At 43.9% G+C, this 19,524-nt stretch overlaps 1 protein-coding gene across 8 annotated transcripts in view; it reads left to right on the plus strand.

Annotated features, from left to right (window-relative positions):
• Positions 1-3,494: 3,494 nt before the first annotated feature.
• ZNF407 (zinc finger protein 407) overlaps positions 3,495-19,524 on the plus strand; it is a 455,477-nt gene continuing 439,447 nt past the window's right edge. For all 8 annotated transcript variants that reach the window (XM_011288125.4, XM_045041221.1, XM_045041224.1 and 5 more), the window contains exon 1: positions 3,495-3,628. The gene's annotated coding sequence lies outside the window, so the exon portion shown is untranslated. The remainder of the gene's footprint in view (positions 3,629-19,524) is intronic.

Consider the following 19,524-nt stretch of genomic DNA (forward strand, 5'->3'; position numbering starts at 1 on the left):
GCCTGTGTGAGGCAGATTAAAGCATCCCAGCTAAGGCTGAGGGAACTGAATTAGATTTCAGTTGCCACCACAACAAGGGAGACAAAGTATGGAGTATGAATACAGTCAGAATAACTAACTGCCTATTAAAACTCTATCAACCACAAACAACCTCTTCAGAGGAAAGTAACTAAATTCAGAATAGCTACATTAGTTAAATGTCTAGGATACAACTCAAAATTACTAGACATTTAAGAAACAGGAAAACATGACCTCTAATGAAGAAAAAATAAAATTAATGATGCTTAATCCCAAAATCATTTATATATTGGAATTAGCAGACAAAATGTCAAAGCAGCTATTACAGCTTTGCTCAAAGACATAAAAGAAAATATGCTTTTAATAAGTAAACAAATAGGAAATTTCATCAGAGAAATAGAAATGGTGAGACAACTGAATAGAAGTTTTGGAACTAAAAGATGCAATATCTGAAATAAAATCATTAGCAGTTTCAACAGATGATTTGAGATAACAGAAGAAGGGAACATAGAACACAGATGAATAGACATTATTTAATCTGAAGAACTGAGAGAAAAAAAATGAAAACAAAACAAAAAAGGACAAAGCCTCAGTGAATTGTATATGTCGACGTGTATATATATTTGACTGGAGTTCAGGAGAAAAAGAGAATGGGGAACAAAAATATTTGGAGAAATAATGCCCCTCAATTTTCCAAACATGGTAAGCTTACAGATGTTAAAAGCTCAGAAAACACCAAGCTGGTTAAGTATGAAGAAAAATCAGGGCTAGGCACATCATAATCAAACTGCTAAAAGCCAAAATTAAAAGAGAAAAATTTGAAAGTAGCCAGAGAAAAATGACAAATTACATATAGGGAAACATAAAAGTTCTGAATGATCTCTGCTCCATCAGAAACAAATGGAGACCAAAAGATATGGAAAGATATCTTTAATAAACATCTCTTGTGGGCAGCACATGGGGCTAAGATATTCTTTTTTATCTATTCTGGCAATTCATCTGTAACCTTTTGCAAATCCCTTAAATTTGGACAATAAAAAATAGGTGAAAAAATATGAATAAGGTCTGGTTATTTTTTTTTAATGTTTATTTTATTTTTGAGAGAGACTCACTTCTAAATGAATGGGGGAGGGGCAGAGAGAAAGGGAGACACAGGATCCGAAGCGAGTCCAGGCTCTGAGCTATCAGCACAGAGCCTGACACAGGACCCACAACCTGAGAGATCATGACCTGAGCCGAAGTTGGCTGCTTAACCAACTGAGCCACCCAGGTGCCCCAAGGTCTGATTATTACATAAGACCATTGTATCAGCATTAATTTCTTGATTTTGATAATTGTATTGCTATCTCAGAGACTACCCATGTTCTTAGGACATGTACACTGACATGTAGGGTTAAAAGGGCATCTTGTTCGCAATGTATTTTCAAATGGTTCTGAACAAAATATGCATAAACCAATGAAGCAAATATGGCAAAATGCTGATAATTACAGAATCTGGTTGGAGGAGACATGGGAATTAGACATTATAAAGCAAAAAGAAATGAGGTCAGAAATGAAATGTTCTCCAAATTCTAGTTGAGTGTGAATAAGCTTGTAGGAAGGAATAAAATCCATTATTCTTGCTTTTTTTTTTTTTTTTTTAATTAGGGAAAACACACACATCATCAAAAATTTCCACGAGGAAAATGAGGTCCAACTGACTTTCTCAAGGTCACATTATGACATAAAAGTCCGGTTTCAGCAACATAATGGATGAAACTGAAGATGAACTCAGATTTTATTTCAATGTTCAAGGGTGAAAGATAACACGTTAACTGTATCTCCCAGGTAAGAAAGGTAGCAAGACCAATCACCCAAAGACCCAAAAGGATGCCTAATCCATATGGAGAACTGCACTACTGCTACCATTCAGAGACCTGTGACCATGTCATACAAGACTAACACTATCAAAACAGATATTTAGAAGGTTATATTAACAAGTACTACATTTTCAAGTAAATTCTAAGTAATTTTCACGTGAACTCTTTGGAGACAGAATCTAGCTTTTTACTTATCTTTTACCAGTAATATTTTCATTGTTTTCACCTGTAAATGTTGGTTAATGGCAAAAACATAACATTGACAGGCTAGCCACCTGTTCTAATTGTTTTCCATGTATTTCTCTGGAACTTTTAATGCACTATTACTAAACGGAGTCAGCATGGTAGGCTGGAAAAGGCTGACTGGAGTTCAAAGCTGAATCCCACCTTTACTAGCGGCCAGATCTTGGAATGGTTGACTATTTCAACCTGCATTATCCTACTCGCTGTGAAACACAGACGTGAGAACTCACATGGATTCCAATGGGAATTTGACCAGATACCACCAATGAAAATTATTCTAAACAAATATGAAAAGTTGGCATCACCTGAATAGTTGCATTTTTTAAAAAATAATTGCGTGGACTTGACCTTGAGAGATGATTTGCTTTAGAAAGCCTTAGCACTATTACTGTAAGGCAATAATTTTAAAATCCCGTTTGCCTAAAATTATCTTTATAAATACAAACCGATTATTTCACAGATTTTCCTAGCCAACCTGACCCCAGACGGGGTGTCTGTCCCTGAACTTTTCAAGCTGTGGTTTTCCTTGCTAGACTTTGGGTTTCCAAAGAAAAGGTTGCGAAGTGTAGGTCCGGGTAGGCTCCTGCCTCGGGCCCTGCCGTTAACATTTACGAAATCAGCCCGTACGGGGACGTTTTAAACACCGAGTACTTCGCAGCTTTTACAGCCAAACCGGCGAACCACCACCTGCGGCTTCCCTGCCTCCCTGCTAGGGTCAGGATTCGGCTCGAGGCTTCCCAGGGCCTTGACTCCGAGGGTCCCTTGCTGGAATCACCCGAGTGGGTCTCCTCGCACTGTGGAGCTGCGCAGGCGCCTGCCATAGCACAAAACCCTCGTCCTTTCGGATGAGGGCTCAGAGGCGCCGGGCGCCCGCCGCCCCGTCCAGGCCGGGGATAGCCAGCCGCTGGTCGCCGGCCGGCGCAGGCCTCTGCGGTCCCTGCAAGGCCCAGGCCGCGTCCTTCTCCCGAGCCGCCCTCAGGGTACTTCATGGCCTTCGGGCGCCGGGGCGGAGTGGGGAGTAAGGGGGTAGGGAGGAGCCAGGACCGCCAGGGAGGCGCCCGCTCCGGGACCCTTTGGAAATCCCAAGGGGTGGGGGCCCTCCTGCTCGGACAGCGCCAGCTTTCCAGCCTGACACGCATCTCCCCTGGTTTAGATTGACTCCGTGGGCCTTCCGTCTTCCTCTCTGGGGGGAAGGGCGGGACTTCCGGCCTCATTTCTCAGTGGCTTCCGGTAAGAGCTGATGGACTGAAAACAGGGCGGCACAGGGGCTCTGCGGGCCACTCGGGGCAGAAACAGGGAACCCGATGTGGGTTTCACTAAACCAGTTCCGACATTCTGTTTTTTGGACGTGGTGTTCGGCGCTCGGTCCACGACGGAGTCGACCTGGGAACCGCCGGAAGTCGCTCAAAGGAGAGACAGGAAGTCCCTCCTCTTCCTCCCAGAGGGAAGACGGTGAGCCGGAGGAGTCAGTCAGAGGGGCGAGCAGGAGCGATCCCGTCGGCAAACAGGTAAGTTATTCTCTGGCCGGGGCGGGGGGTTTGGAGGCGGGGACCGTCCAGCGTCAGCGCGGGGCCTGGGGGCGGTGGCTTGAGGGCCCGGGCCCGGGCGGCCGGGCGCCGGGAGCCCCGCCAGAGCCCTTCGCTCTTCCTCCTCCCCCCTCCCCCCGCCTCCGCCCCTCCCCGCTCGCCGGTCCCTCCCGACGCCGCCCAGCCTCGCCCGGCACACGCCCGCTGCCCGCGGCCCGGCCGCCGCCCGGCCTCCGCTCCCGCCCTCCCCCGCTCGCTGCGCGGCAGCCTGCGGCCGGGCTCGCGCGGCCAGCGGGCCCCGGCTTCCCCGCGGGGCTGGCTGTCAGCAGCCTTGCACGCAGCGGGGCGTTCCTTACCGCCCGGCTCTCTCCGGGTGAAACATCTGCCCCGGCGCGGAGCTGCGGAGGTGTGGGTCTCTAGTCCCGGCCGTGGTTTCCTCCGCCGCCCGCCCACCGCCGGTCACCCCCCAGAGGCACCGAGGCGCCGCTGCCACCCGCGCCTCCTTCCGTTAAGGACGCTGGTGCGGTCGGCGGCCCCTGACGCTGGCGACCGAGTGCTGAGCGAGTGCAAGTGGAGGGTTCAGGCCCCCCAGGTTCAGCCGCTCTCGGCACCGGGGCGGGGGGCGGGGGGACCCGGGGCTGCGGCGCACCAATGTCTGCAGCAGTGGCTTTTGCCCCGGTAGATTCCCACCTCTTCTTAGCCATAGAGCACATCCTGAGTGCGCTTGCCCGCTTGCTGGAGATAGTCTGGTGGAGGTGGGTCCTGGAGCTGCTGACCCCTGTCGGTTGTGTTGAGTTTGAGTAGCCCTTTTACTTCTTGGGGGAGTTCAGGAACGCGAAGGGCATCTTGGCAAGGTTGGCATCCATTGACACACGTGTAGGATTTCTTTATTTTATAGATAATCATAACCCTAATGGCGACTGAGTTACAACCTTACGGCCAGTGCTGGTGGAATTAGTTACAGCATGCACCTGTTTTGCGGTGACGGGTGAGTCCAGTTGGAACACCCATAAAGGGAAGAGCACTAATACGTATTGATGAGAACATCATTAGGAGAGCTCATTTGATGTATACTCTATAAACTGCGCTTAGCACCGCAGTCTTCTAGAGTAGCAATTGTTATTCCCTTTGTTAACTACCAGTTAAAAGCCAGATTAAATAATGTGACCAAAGTTAACGTCAGAATTCAAATCTCGGGTGTTTGGTAGTCGTTCTTTCTCAAGTTTGTCACACTCGAGATTAGGAACTCCCGTTGGCTCTCCAGTAGTTGATGTCTTCTCGCACATTTGGTAAGGCAAGTGTGATTATTGCTGAAAACAGTTGCTACTGGTGTCTTTTTTAAAAACCCAATTTTGGCATAATTTCAGATGTACAGAAAACCCGTAAGACGGGATAGAGAGTTCCACTGGTATTCAGTAAAGTGGCTTCCCCTCAGCCAATACTGGTTCCTGCTTTTTTCCAGATACTGCTCTAGGTGCTGGAGTTATAAGACACTGCCTGGGAGGGTTTCAGGATCTGGTTGGGGAGACAACAGAAACAAATACAGTGCCTTTTGCCAACTGCTAACATGGAGATATGGGAGCATAGAGCAAATGGTCTGATTCTACCTGCCTGCCAGGGAGGGGGTCAGAGCTTGCAGCTTACAGTGAGTTAGGTCTCGAAGATTAGTAGGTATTCACTTGCTCCATGGGACATTTGTCCCAACATTGACTCTAATAGGTTTGTGTTGTTAGGGGAGAATTCTCTAACCTTCATAAAACAGAGTCTCTTCCTCCTCTTTCCCATATTTCAAAGAAGAGGTTGGTATCATGGGGGTCACAGGTATCACAGTTGTGAGAAGAATCCCACTTCATAAATCCATGAGTAGGATAAGAAATTAAACTGTGTTTCTTATGCAGCAGTGAAAATGTCTAGACCTATAAATTTTAAAATTCTTTGTTTTCAAACTTATTAAATACTTCTTGTCTGATCACAAGTGTTCTTTTTTTTAAAATTTTTTTTTTTTTTTTTTTTTTTTTTGAGAGGGAGCACAAATGGGAGTGGGGCAGAGAGAGACACACACATACACACACAGAGTCTGCTGGCTCTAGGCTCCAAGCTGTCAGCAGAGAGCCCCCTGTGGGGCTCAAACCAGCAAACTACGAGATCATGACCTGAGCCAAAGTTGGACGCTTAACCGACAGCCACCCAGGTGCCCCAGATCCCACATGTTCTTTATGCACAGACAGGGACACAGTTGCTCTGAACTATAACCTGGGGTGTGAGATCCCACGCCAGACATTTGAGTGAGTGTCATAGCTTGGCTGCTGTAACAAAATATGATAGCCTGGGGGACTGAAGCCACAGACATTTACGCCTCGCAGCTCTACCCAGGATCGTGATGCTGGTTCCTGATGAGGACTCTTCTTGGCTTACAGAAGGCAACTTTCTTGGTGTGTTCTCACATGGCAGAGAGCGAGAGAACTCTAGTCTCTCTTCTTTCCTTTTTTTTTTAAACAGATTTTCTTTTTTAAAGTTTATTTATTTTGAGAGAGCGCGCATGCACAAGCAGGGGAGGGGCAGAGAGAGTGGGAGAGAGAGGATCCTGTGCCAACTCTGTGATGTCAATACGGAGCCTGACATGGGGCTCAAACCCGTGAACCGTGAGATCATGACCTGAGCCTAGATCAAGAGTCGGATGCTCAACCAACTGAGCCACCCAGGTGCCCTGCTTTTGATTCCTTTTGGAGACCCTACCCTCATGAACTCATTTAAATTAAATTACCTCTCAAAGGCCACACCATCACATTGGGGATTAGGGATTCAACATATGAATTATGCAGGACGTAATTCAGTCTACAGTAGATGGGTTTCCTAGAGACATTGTCATTATGTGGGATTCCTCCTACACACACCTGACATAGAACTAAATACGAAACCTTAGAATCAGCATTTCCGTAGCTTTGGTTAATGCAAATGTAATTTTATCTAAATTATTTTAGATAGATACGGTTCAGACACCAGTTGAGGAAAAGAAGACATTTTCATTGTTTCTTTCTAATGAAAAAGAGATAGGTGGTGAAATGCTGTGGTGGTCTTTTCGTTTTAGGCTTTAGAGGAATGAATATTTTCCTAGATCAAATCTGGGTGTAAGGACTGTGTCAGTGATCTGTTCCAGTTCCCTCCTTGTTTTGTAAGGAGGCTGAGCCCCCACAGAGGCTGAGTAATCTTTCTCAGAGATTAGTGAGAGAACAGGGATTAGAGTCAGGCTTCCTGATTTACAGGCTAGTCTTTCTGCTTCCATCATTGGTTCTCAAACTTAGGGTGCATCAGAATCACTTGGGGAGCTTTGTGAAAAAATGCGCTGAGCATCCCCCCTGGAGGCTCTGATTTGGCAGGTCTGGATTGGGGCTGATAATTTGCATTGTGACAAATTCCTCCTGGGCTCTGGGGTCACACTTTGGGAACCCTGGTCTTCTACGATGTTGCCTTTGATCTCTTACAAGAAGAGACTAAGTAAACTCCATGGGTTTATACCAGTATAATCTTTTCCCTGGTACTCAGAGAGTCAGGTTCCTTAATTTTGTGCTATAAACAGCAGTGCACCAAAACCATAGTGATTAAATGGGGGAAAAAGGGACTAGAAATATGGCATTTCTCAGAGAGTCATTTTGACATTTTCAGGGATAATTTTTGGACTTCACTCTAGAGGTCAAAACCACTTACTGCTGAAGGGAATATGTGTGAAGTGTGAGGGCCCTCCCTCTTCACAACATTTGCACTAAAAAGGGTGTCAGGATTAATTGCTAGATTGTGTAGGATTGAAAAATTACTTCCAGTTTTGTTACTCAATGCTTTTCTCTGCAGTGTTCTAAAATGTTCGTTTTTTTATATATCAAAATCTTATCAGGCTCTAGCACAGTTACATGCCCATGAATGAAAGTTGAATTAAACAAACATTAAGGGAGAAAATAAAGTAGGTCATTTATCTGGAGAGATTTCAGTTTCCTAGGAAAGTTACTGTACTCACTACATTATCCCAGCTATAAGCTTTTATGAAATAATTACATTTCCTTCCAATTTAGGCCTTATTTGGAATTACTGGGATTGTTTTAGCACAATTTTGGAGGATGTAGCCTATCTTTATGTTACATTTAATCAGTGATCCCTTTCATACCTTTGTATCATTCAGTTGCAATGATTTGTTAACACTTTATACTTTGAAATAACTTTAGAATTATAAAAAAATTGCAAAAATAGTTCAAAGAGTTCCTGTAGACTTTCAACCAACATCCCCTCGTTAACATCTTATGCATCCATGGTGCAGTTATGAAAACCAGACACATGATAACATTATTATTTGAGTTTCACCACGGATGTCCTTTTTCTGGTCCAGGATCCAATCCAGTGTCCCACGTTGCATTAAGGTATTCTGTCTCTTTAGTCTCTTCCAGAATGTGACAGTTCCTTTTGGGTTTCTTTATTTTTCATTACCTTTATACATTTGAAGAGTGCTGATCAGTTATTTTGTAGAATGTCCCTCAGTTTGGATTTGTCTGATGTCCTTTCATGATTAAATTGAGGGTTAAGCATTTTGGCAGGAATACCACAGTGGAGAAGTTGTGCCCTGCTCAGTCTTATATTGGGACGTGCGTGATATAGATACGTCTTGCTACTGATGAGTGTTAATTTTGATTTCTTGGTTGGGGTAGTGTGTGATATCTGTGCTCTAAATTAAAAAATTTTCCCTTTGTAATTAATGAGTTTCATAACTTTACCGATTTTTGGTGCAGCAGATTAAAAGGAATGAACATATAATGTCAGAATCCTTTGAGCCTATCCCCAATTGTGAGATGTTTCTTATCATGAGAGGCTTAGACACAAACATAACAGGATAAGGGAAAAGTGTAGGCTCTTGGAAGAATGGTTATTTGCTCAAGAACTGGTACTTGATCTTGGTCAATCTCAGTTTTGAATTGGCAGGAATGGAAGCTGTTTGTCCCAACTCTTTTGCTGTGGTTCTGCAGTGTCTCACATTTATTTTCCAGCATGTGACTTTCTGTAATGACACTGCATTTCTTAAAATTCTCCCTAGAGTCTTTTTGTAGAAGATAGATGCACTTCATTCATCACAAGGCATTTGCTCTAAGTGTGCTCTCCTCACCAGCACTGGCTGGTCCGTGGAGCCAGGCGCATGTGTTCTCTTTGTGTGCCATGGTGAGATGCTGGACGGGTTACCCCCCCCCCCCCCAAGGTACTTGACAAATATTTATGAATAAATGAATATTTATATGTGTATTTTGTTAACTGCTCTTGTAAGTTACCAGAGTATTGCGGATAACTTTTCACATTGACACAGCTGTGTAATCCACAGCGTTCCAGAATGTGGACATACCACAGCAGCCTCTTTAGCTCATCTTGCATCATTTGATATTAGTTTGTTTATAAGTTTTGTATTATAAAGAGCTTCATGGTAAATATCCTTAAATATGTACTTTGTCCAGTTGTTTCCTTGAATAAATTCTGTAGAGAGTCATTGATAGGCTAAAGAAGACACCTATTGTAAGGCTATGTATATATAAACGCACATATATATAGGGTGTGTGTGTGTGTAGAGAGAGAGCGAGCGAGTGAGTGAGCGCAAAATTACCCTCTAGAAAGTGTATAGATTTATATCCCAACCAGTACTATTGAGAATGACAGTTTTCTTACACTTTTTCAACAATGCTTAATTCTCATATTTTTAGAAAGAGACTACATTGAGTTCTTTTGAGATTTTTAAAGATTGTTCCTGCAGTGTGGTGGGTTCAGGATCATAGTCTAATTTGCTAATAACTTTTCGTATTTTCAGATTTTTGTTTGCGTCAGCGAGAAAGCAGAATAAACCCAGTGGAGGAGTGTTAACACCTAATCAGTATTTCACTTGAGACACTTCTTGTATCCTCCTGAAGGTTATAGTTGGCTGTGTCTGTTGGCCTTTACCAAACAGGAAACTTCCTAAGAGTGGGATACATTTCTAAATCACATTATTCACAAAAATCAGCTACAGGTCAATTAATGCCTTAAATACAGAGGGCAAAACTGTGAAACTTGGAGAAGAGAAGGTAGGACAACAGTTGTATGACTCTGATATAGGGAAGACACTCTAAAAATCACAGAAGGTGCAAAGCGTAGAGGATGGGGAATGTTTGACAATATTAATATTGACAACTTGTGTTTATTGAAATAAGCCATCAAGAAAGTGAACAGACAAGTCACAAGTGACAATAGTTATGTTCAGTACAGGTTACTGATAAAAAGATTAGTATCAGCAAATCAGTAATAACAGTAGAAAAATGAGCAAAGGCCCCCATTGGCATCCCCAAAAGAGGAAACCCAATGCAGAGGTTTTCAACTTGATTAGTAACTAGGGAGGGGCAAATTAAGACCAAAATGGTGTATAGTTTCATCCACATTAGGTTGGCAGCCACGTGCAAATCTGGCAGTGTCTGTTGTTTGGGAGGTAAGGAACAACTGGAGTTCTTATGCACAACTGGTGGGAGTGTGAATTGATACAATGACTTTGGGGTTTTCTAGTAAAGTTAGAGATGCATGTGCCCTTTGACCCAGGAATGGAATCCTGTGCAGTGCTTCCAAGTTGTGTTCCCCGTATGTCACGGGAACTTGGTAGGCAGATTTGGGCCTCGCCCTAGACCTACTGAATCCGACTTTGGGGATGGGCCAGCTTAACAAGCTCTTCGGGTGACTGAGCGCATGCTCAAGTTGGCAGCCCACTTCCCTGAAGAAAGTCATGTACCTGCGTGCTGGGCAGCACGGAAAAGCACGCCTGCAGTTGTGCCAGTCAGAGGAAAAAGCTGGACCAGCGTCCCTCACGGGAGAGTGGTTAAATTCTGTTACATTTCCACAGTGAAGGACTATGCAGTGCTGGGAGTGAATGGGTCTTAGATACATGCATGCATCACCAGGGGTTAGTGTCAGGAATGTCACTGGGGGGAAGAGAAGACACTTCCAGCAGAATGCATACCGTATTTTTTTCCTTTTTTTTTCTTGTAAGTTTAGAAATGTGCAAAGCAAAATTGCAGACTGTTAGAGGTACAGATTTAGTAAAGTAATACAGAAAACATGTACATTACAAATGCTAAATCCACATTAGCGCTCAGCTCTGTAAGAAGAGGGAAGGTGATGGGGCACTAAGAGGGGCTTAAAAGATACATAATTTCATTTTCTTAGGCTGTGATCCGTACCAAGGGCTTTGTTTCATTGTGCTTAATACCTTGCATATATTAAAATTATTTTTTGTATCTACCAAATACTAAATTTTTTTAACGTTTAATTTTGAGAGAGAGAAACAGAGAACAAACGAGTGGGGGAGGGGCAGAGAGAGAGGGAGACACAGAATCCGAAGCAGATTCTAGGCTCTGAGCTGTCAGCACAGAGCCCGACGTGGGGCTTGGACTCACGGACCGTGAGATCATGACCTGAACTGAAGTCAGATGCTTAACTGACCGAGCCACCCAGGCGCCCCTGTAGCTGCTAAATATTTAAAACACAAACATCTATGGTTTTTGTTCCCTCTTTTTGCAAAGTCTGTCTACACAGGGACTTTGTATGAAAAAGATATGATGGAGTGATTGTGGTAAAGATGTGCTTTTGCAGGGTTAGGATAGAAAAGTACTTTCATGAGTAGAGATTTGAAAAAGGAAATTAGTTTCAATGATAACAATTGGTAATGCTTGCTGAGCGCTTACTCGGTGCTAAGCACATTGTGTGCTGAGCATATACTCTGTTAACTGAGGACTGAGCATCACAGCGAATCTGTGGGGGTCAGGATCACTCCTGGAGAGGAGGGGAGGTGGCTCTGGGCACCCAGCTGTCTGACTCTGAAACACCCTGTCCGAGAAGGGCAGAGCTGAAGACAACCCGACAAAAGAGAGTCAGGACTGAGAGTGTTGGGGTCACGAGAGAAAAAGGAAAAGTCTGAGTGGGGGTGTAGGAGACCCTTAAAGGGGCTATTTACCCCATTTGCAAAGTTAACTTTATCTTAGCTTTGTTTTTAAACCAGTGAACATGACTTTATCATTAGCAGATGGCAAGTCCCTAAAGCAGAAAAAGTAATTGTACTCTGTGTTAGTTCTAGGGATTGCGTCTTCCAGTTCATTAGAAAGTGGTATTATGCCATAGGGTTCGGAAAATCATACTTTTTTGCTTGGGTAATTGGTTGCTAAAAAGGGAGCTTTGGGGAAATCTACCTTTGCCTGTTTTTTTTTTTTAACCTTTGATAATTTTTTTGATTGTCATATTTATCCTATATTATGAGGACTTTTTCTTAAACATCGCTTATACTGAAAACCTTATTTAAAGCCATCATGGTATGACAGTCACTCCTTGAAATGAACAAGTATAGGGAAAACAAAAATGTGGTTCTAGAAGCCCTAAGTCAAATGACATGTCCTGTGGAACCAAATAGCACGACTAATTTTGTTTGATAACAAAGTCTCCTTAGTCTCCTGTCTAAACCAGGAGAACTGTCAAACACTTGTAATTATGTAATGTCATACTTTCTAGCAGCGTCAGCCCCTCAGAAGTTGACAGCCCATGAGAGTCCTTCCATAGTTGGAACGTCTGCATTTCAGACACATGTACTGCTTGTCAGAGATCCCTTATGGGCAAATGTAGAACACGGGCTTCTCAAAACAGATTTTAGATACTTCAGCTTTTCTAGTCCTGCTGCATTTTGCTGAAGATACATAATCTCAGTCTTAATTCTTGGTGCTTTTCACGGTGTTTCATGTTCATACTAATCTTTTATTTTCTCTCACATGCTGTGCTGTTTTCTTCCCTGAAAAAAAAAAAAAAAAACCCGCAACAAAGTCCCAGATAGTACTAAATAAATGCAAGTAGGGTAATAAGAAGTGTAGTTGGGAAGAAACATTGTTTAACACAGTTAGAGTTATATCCGTGCAATCATCTAATTTAACCAAAGTCCAGCATTCTTGTCAGCTGCTAAATACATGGAAACTTTGCGTTTTAAACCTAGAAGAAGCAATAAGCTACTTCTTCTGAAGTGTATAATTCACATATGAATTCTGCTGATTGTAAATTATGGATCAGAATTTGATATATAATTATTGGATCAGTTATTATAAAACGAGGACTCATAGTTATAAGAGTGCATATAATTATAAAGCCATTAGATTTTAAACTAAGGTGGTAATGTACTTTTAAAAATAGCTTAGAAAATTTAGATCATCAATGAGAGCTAGTAGAAATTATTGTCTTTCAAAAAATGAGATCAAATGGTTTTCATGAAGAATCGTCTGGGTCCATTATGTGATTTTCCACATAGGTGGTGTTTAATACCCTAGGCTTTCAGGGTATAGGTAGGTATAGGTTGAGGCAGTGTTTGTTAAAAGTGACATTCAGAGTAATTTTTTTTTTTTTTGAGAGAGGAAGAGACAGAATCCCAGGCAGGCTCCACGTTCAGTGCAGAGCCTGACGCAGGGCTTGATCCCACAGCCCTGCGATCATGACCCAAGCCAAAACGAAGAGTGCAGTGCTCAACTGACGGAGCCCCCCAGGCGCCCCTCACTGCAGTTCTTCATGGCGGATGATGACGTAGGCAAATGATTTGGGGGTCTCTGTGGGATGGCCCGTTTAGCGCAGCACGCTTGCTCTCCTTCCTGGCTCAGCTTTCTCTCTCCCCTCTCTTTCCTCCCCTGCACCTCGGCTCCAGGTCTTGTAGATGCATGCGAAGTCTGTATTCGCTTTTTTGAAGGTAGGAGGGACTTGAATCCAGTAGGTCTCAAATCTGGCTCATCAGAATCACTCAGGGAGCTCTTTAAAACCGCAGACTTTTGTCCTCACTCCAGACTTCTTAATCAGTGTCTCTCTGTCGGTAAGACCAAGAGTTCAAACTTTGATGATTAGGTGAATTTGTAGGTGATTGATCCTGTCTGTAGTTCTCTTGGTTTTCATGTGTGGAAGTAATAGCCGCAGGCATGCTCTTCAGGGATAGCTGTATGTCTCAGGGTTTTGTAAGTCTTGTAGACTGAAAGCCTTCCTTAATGGTCAGATGCTCAGCAGTATGATAATTTTTGGATTGGCGTGTGGGAGAGGGAGGGACTGGCTGCCCCCCCCCCCCCCCCAAGTCCGTTCTCTTTGCTCAGAGAGAGCTGTGTGGTTCCAGGTCACACTCTTCAGACTCCCTGCCAGCCACGCAAGTGTGAGTCCAGTGGTGGGTGCTGCCTTGAAGTCAGGGCTCGAAGAAGCAAGCGTGCTGCCTTGTTCAAGCGTGTTCGCTTCTGTCAGCCAAACTCAGGGCATGAGGAAGCTTGAAGGCCGGCCTTGACCACGGAGGGAGCCGGGATTCTGGAATCAGCCTGGAGCTGACTGCCTGCAGCCCAGGGACACTGGCCTCGGAAGTTTACAGGAGCAAGATACCCACTTCCGTATCTGCATGTGACCCATTCTAAAGCCCACTTCTTATAGAAGTTAAGGTGTCAGGGCATTGGGTTCATGTTGGTTTGGGTCTAGCTGTGAGGTCCAAATCCAGAAGACATATGCAGAGAACTGGTTTTCCTTCCCACGGAATTCTGTTCTCTAACCCTGCAATGTAGAAAGGTAATAGTACAGAGTTAGGGCATCTTATCAGACCAGAGTATTTTCATAGAGGTTTGATCTGAAGGAGGCTACTCACAGGCGAACATTAGTAAATGAAGACGATGACAAGGACCTGGAAGGTTGTCAGTGACAGGAAGGGACTGATTGTCAGAGCATTCTTGTTTAAAAATGAACTGGGAGCCGAGAATTCTTAACTTTTTATTCTTTTTTTTTTTTTTTTTTTTTGAGAGAGAGAGCACGCGCATGTGCCTACGTGGGGGAGGGGAGGAGTGGAGGAGCCAGAATCCCAAGCAGGCTCCACGTTCAGTGCGGAGTCTGACGAGGGGCTCAATCCCACAACCCTGGGATCGTGACCGGAGCCGAAGTGAAGAGTCGAATGTGCGACTGATTGAGTCACCCAGGCGCCCCTACTCTTACCATTTTTATTGATTTCTTAGAATTTATGTGATTAAAACGTTAGTAAATGAATATGGTGTGATGCGGGTTTTCTAGTGTTAAGTCATTTGCTACTTCCTCACTGTTTTTGCTATATTTTATCTCACCTGGGCTTGTATTTTAATCTCATCTTGTTTTTTAACTTGGCCTTGTCATAAGAAGCAATGTGTTAATACATGCGGAGTCCTAGGGTGGTCCTGTTTTCTTCCTGTATACATTTGAATAATACATAACTTATTTAAAAATCCTCACTTGTGGTATATGACTTTATTTTACAGTGCCATTAGTGATATTTCTGTCACATTTGGGAAATAGTGTTCACGTGAGAAATACGATTTTTTAGTAACTTCAGTGCTACATCCATAAGATTTGAACAGGAGTAAGTGAGGTCACGTGGAAACTAGCAGACACACGACGTCTCACGGGGCTTTGGCTGCAGCATTTTCCTATTGAGAAGGTCAGTATTCTGTTTGCTTAAGTCTGCGCCTGTTGCTTGTCACCGAGGGATAAGGAGAACAGTGTGTCTCAACCGTCCGCAAACAGGGTGAGGCATAGTCTTCTAGAGTTAGTGGCCACGGGGCCTGCAGAAAGGAAGGCGAGGTCCCGGAAGACACCGATACTTGGGTGGAGAAGGAACGTGATGGTCACCCCCCAACCCGAGGGCATACGGGGGTAAGAAGCCTTGGAAGGGGCTGAGAAGCACCGTTAGATTACAGATTTGAGTCGTTTCCGGTCTGCGAGGAAAGAAGGGCAGCGGGGACAGGATTCACATCTCCCTCTTCTTCTGGCTGCCCCTCCTCTTGTGTTCACCTGAGCATGGGTAAGGTGCCACCCGCGGGCACATTTTGTCAGCAGGGGGCGGTGCTTGCTGGAAGGGACGCCTCTGTGTCGTCCTTCGTCCTTCGCAGCTGAGGAAGTGCCCAGGCGCCTCTTCACTCCCCTCTCAGGTGGTTTTAAAGTTCTAGAATTTACTGACGACATTGGACTTTTACATCATTTAACTTTTAGCGTCTTCAATAAGTTTGTCTCCTGGTGTGCAAATTCATACTTTAAGTTTGTTCTGAATATCTGTTTCTTAAGGTTAAAAGGGAGCTTCTTATTTAAAGTGTTCGAGAATTCTGTAGATGAGTCTTTCGCACGGTAGACATTGAGTAAACTGAAACTTAGTCTTTTTGGTTTTCTTTCTGAAGAGTCTAGCTTTGTATATAGTCCTGTTTCCTCTCCTGGCTTCCTTTACCCCTATTTTATTTTTTATTTTTTGAAAAATATCAGTAGGTGGGATATCAGTAGGTGGGATAGATAAAAGCAGGCAAGAAAAATAAAGGAAAGGTGACAGAATTTCAAATGAGTTTCTTTTCATAATTTGTACCACGTCAGGTAAAACAAAAGAGATATGTTAAAGCAGTCCAAGAACAATCATTTAAATAAAGTTTGGGGATTATTGAACCTTCCCTCACTTATAGTAAGTAGTTGAGAGTGAGGCGCAAGAGACACAGAGGTTTAGTGAAAGGAGCAACATGGAAGTCAGAAGGAGGATTCAGAGGGAGACTTGAAAACGGAAAGGCGGTTTTGCTAGGTGAGAGCTGAGACAAGATCCAGAAAGACGATAGTACCTCATACCGAATCGCTAGAAATCTGCAGAGAGCCTTCAGGGTAAGGAAGGAATCCACAAGTACGTGCGATTGCGTGCGGCCCTGGGTCGCAGAGCATCAGACTAGATGCCGCAGTCAGAGCTCAGGTGTCCGAGGACAGAACACGGAAGCGGTGCTGACCAGGAGAAGGACGTTAGTCTCGTGACGCGTCTTAGCCACATGTCCTCACCGTGTGCCTCTTCACGTCGTGCCTTTGCCGGTGAACTCTCATGTGTGTGCCAGCTTGCATCCGTTTGCTTGGGACACGAGGAAACGTTCTTCTTTTGCAGGGAGCTGGTTGATGCCATTGGAATTTTAAAAGATCGAACACACGTTGGCCAGCTTTGCCAGCAGTAGGAAAAATGCCCTCACACCCCTCTGACGTAGGACATTCTGTTTGCATTGGTGCCTCCCAGGACTTTTTTAAGGCTGCTGTGGGAACAGCCGTGGACAGGAATTGACAGAAAGATGCCAACAAATGGGTTTTTGTTTTTGTTTCTTCCTAATGGCAAAGGAGTTAAAACTTTTTACTACAGAGACACAGCTGCACTGGGAAGGGTTTAGTTTGCAGTTGACCCTCAGATGGAGGTGAAGCTTTTTGGATTCCTGGGAGTCTTTATGGGAACTGCTTTATGGGAACTTTAGTAAGGGTTTTTTTTCCAGTCTAAGAAAGTGATCTTTGTCATTTTTAAGGAGATTTATAATCTTTTGACCCCCTGACAGTTACTGGAGATGGGGCAGAGGTCTTTGTAAGCCATATGTATGAAACCAGCTCAGCTTTTTGTTTTTTCTTTTCTTTTCTTCTTTACTTTTTATTTGGAGGTAATTTGGAGAGTGTGTTCACTCTCTCTTCACACACACACACACACACACACACACACACACACACACACACACACCCCTTACTTTTTCCTGGACCTTTTAAGAGTAAATTAAGTATGTCATGACCCTTTACCCATAAATCCTTCAGTGTATATCTTCTAGAAATAAGGATATTCCCTTGTATAATTATAGTATTTAGTTTTATAAATTTACATTGGTACTTATATCAGGGTTCTCCAGAGAAACAGAACCAATGGCATATTAAGTATACATACATAAAATACGAGATTTGTTATAGGTACTGGCATGAGGGGACTCTTGGCCTTGTGGAGACCTCTTCTCGCAAAGAATACTTGTCAGAATTTAGGGACTCCACATCCCCAGCTTTATCAGGGTCTTTCTGCATGTCCCCATCCCAACTTACAGGGCCTTGGTCCTTCCCAGTTGGTGTCCATAGAGTAACAGTGCACCCCCTTGAGGCTGGGCGTTCGGCTTGCTTTCTGATCTAGCCAGTCACAGAACCACAGTAGGCGTTTGATAAGCAGCACTGTCAGCCCTGCAGCTCTAGATCAGGCTTTCCTCCAGGGCGCACTTGGAAGCTTTAGGTCATTTATGCTCTGCTTGAGCTGGGAATTTGACTCCCTGAGCTCATCATCTCTTTCATCACCTTGTCCAGCAGCATTAGAGCCAACCAACCAATCATTCTATTCCTTAGTTTTCCAGAATGTTAGTAAGTATCATATACAGAGTCACTTAGCTCTTGGGTTCACATAAATGGTTGATTACGAGTATCCAATGTAGATATTTTGTGTGCCTGTAATCAGTTCTTATCTTGGACCAAATATAAGTGCTATCTTTATACTGAAAACCGTCATTCCTGTCTTTCAATCTAATCAGATTAGAGAGCCAATTCTAGAAATCCCAGAACCAAGTCAGAAAACTTCTCCTTAATATTCTCCTCTAGAACCACTCTGTACAAAGCTCTGTGTCAGGATTCTTCAGAGAAACAGAAGAGGGTGCACGCATTCGTATATGTACATATACGTACATACACATAAATGTAGTACATGTATACATGAGCAGCTTTATTATAGGGGTTTAAGGGTTGGCTCATAGGACTACAGTGGCCAAGAATCCCACCTTCTGCTTTCTGCAGGCTGGAGAAACAGAAAAGCTGGTGGTTTAATTGAGTCTGATTTTGAAAGCTCAAGACCCAGGACTGTGAAGGCAGGAGAGGATGGGTCCCAGCTCAAGCAAAAAACCAAAAAACAACAAACTTGCCCTTCCTCTGTCTTTTTATTGTACGTAGGCATCAGCACATTCGGCAGATTGGGTGATGCCCACCTACATTGGTGAGGGTGATATTTCTCAGTCTGTTGATTCAAATGCTTATCCCTTCCGGAGACACCCTCACAGACGCACCCAGATACAACATTTTACCTGCAATCTGGTCATCCCTTAACCCAGTTAACACATACAATTAATCATCACAGTCCTTGTTGTCAGTTGGCCTAAAATGTGCTAATAGCATTTTCCTGCCATCACAGGATCCAGTCTGAGAACAGGTATTGGATTTAGTTGTCTTGTCTCCGTTGCCTCCTTTAATCTGGAATGTTTCCATAGTCTTTGTTTGTCTTTTATGACATTGACATTGGTGAAGAATGTAGTCCTCCCCACTTTTTTTTTTCTTTCAGTCCTCCCCACTTTTTTTTTTCTTTCTAAAATAAAATATTCCTCACTTTGTATTTGTCTGTTTCCTCTTGATTAACTGGAGGTTTTGTGTTCTCAGCTGCAGTGATGCGGGGGTGGGGAGGGTGGGTGTCCTGTCCTGTCCTGTCCTTCTCAGGGTGTTCTGTCTGGAGGTATACCATGTCTGTCTGCCCTGCATCGAGGATCTTAATTCTTATCACCCCGCCCCCCCCTGCCCCAAGCAAGGTGTTGTCCATTTATCTACTGGACGATTACTGAGTTTTTTTTGTTTTTTCTTCCTTTGCAACTGGTAAACAGTTTGTGGGGAGATGCTTTAACACCATTCAAACATTCTTAACATCAAAATTATGCCTCCTAGAGTTAGTATCCAATGATGATTCTTGCCTGATGTAATCTTTGCCAGTATGATTTTCTGTCTCCTTCGCTCCCTCCATATTTACCTGTAGGCCCTCAGCATCCTACTATGTACAGAGCCAACTTTTTGGCCCATTGGTTCATCCATGTGTCTGTCTGTTTCCCAGTTATCCATATGGACTTATCCATTCGTATCTTTAATGGTACTTCATTATTTTGGTGCTCAAATTGTCCCAGATTTGGCCAGTAGGAGCTGCTTCCAGCTGCAGTGATGGGGGGTGGGGGTGGGTATCGTCACATCCTTTTTAAAAAAACTTTTCTCCATTT

The sequence above is a fragment of the Felis catus genome, chromosome D3 (assembly GCF_018350175.1).
Source record: "Felis catus isolate Fca126 chromosome D3, F.catus_Fca126_mat1.0, whole genome shotgun sequence".
Lineage (NCBI taxonomy): Eukaryota > Metazoa > Chordata > Mammalia > Carnivora > Felidae > Felis > Felis catus.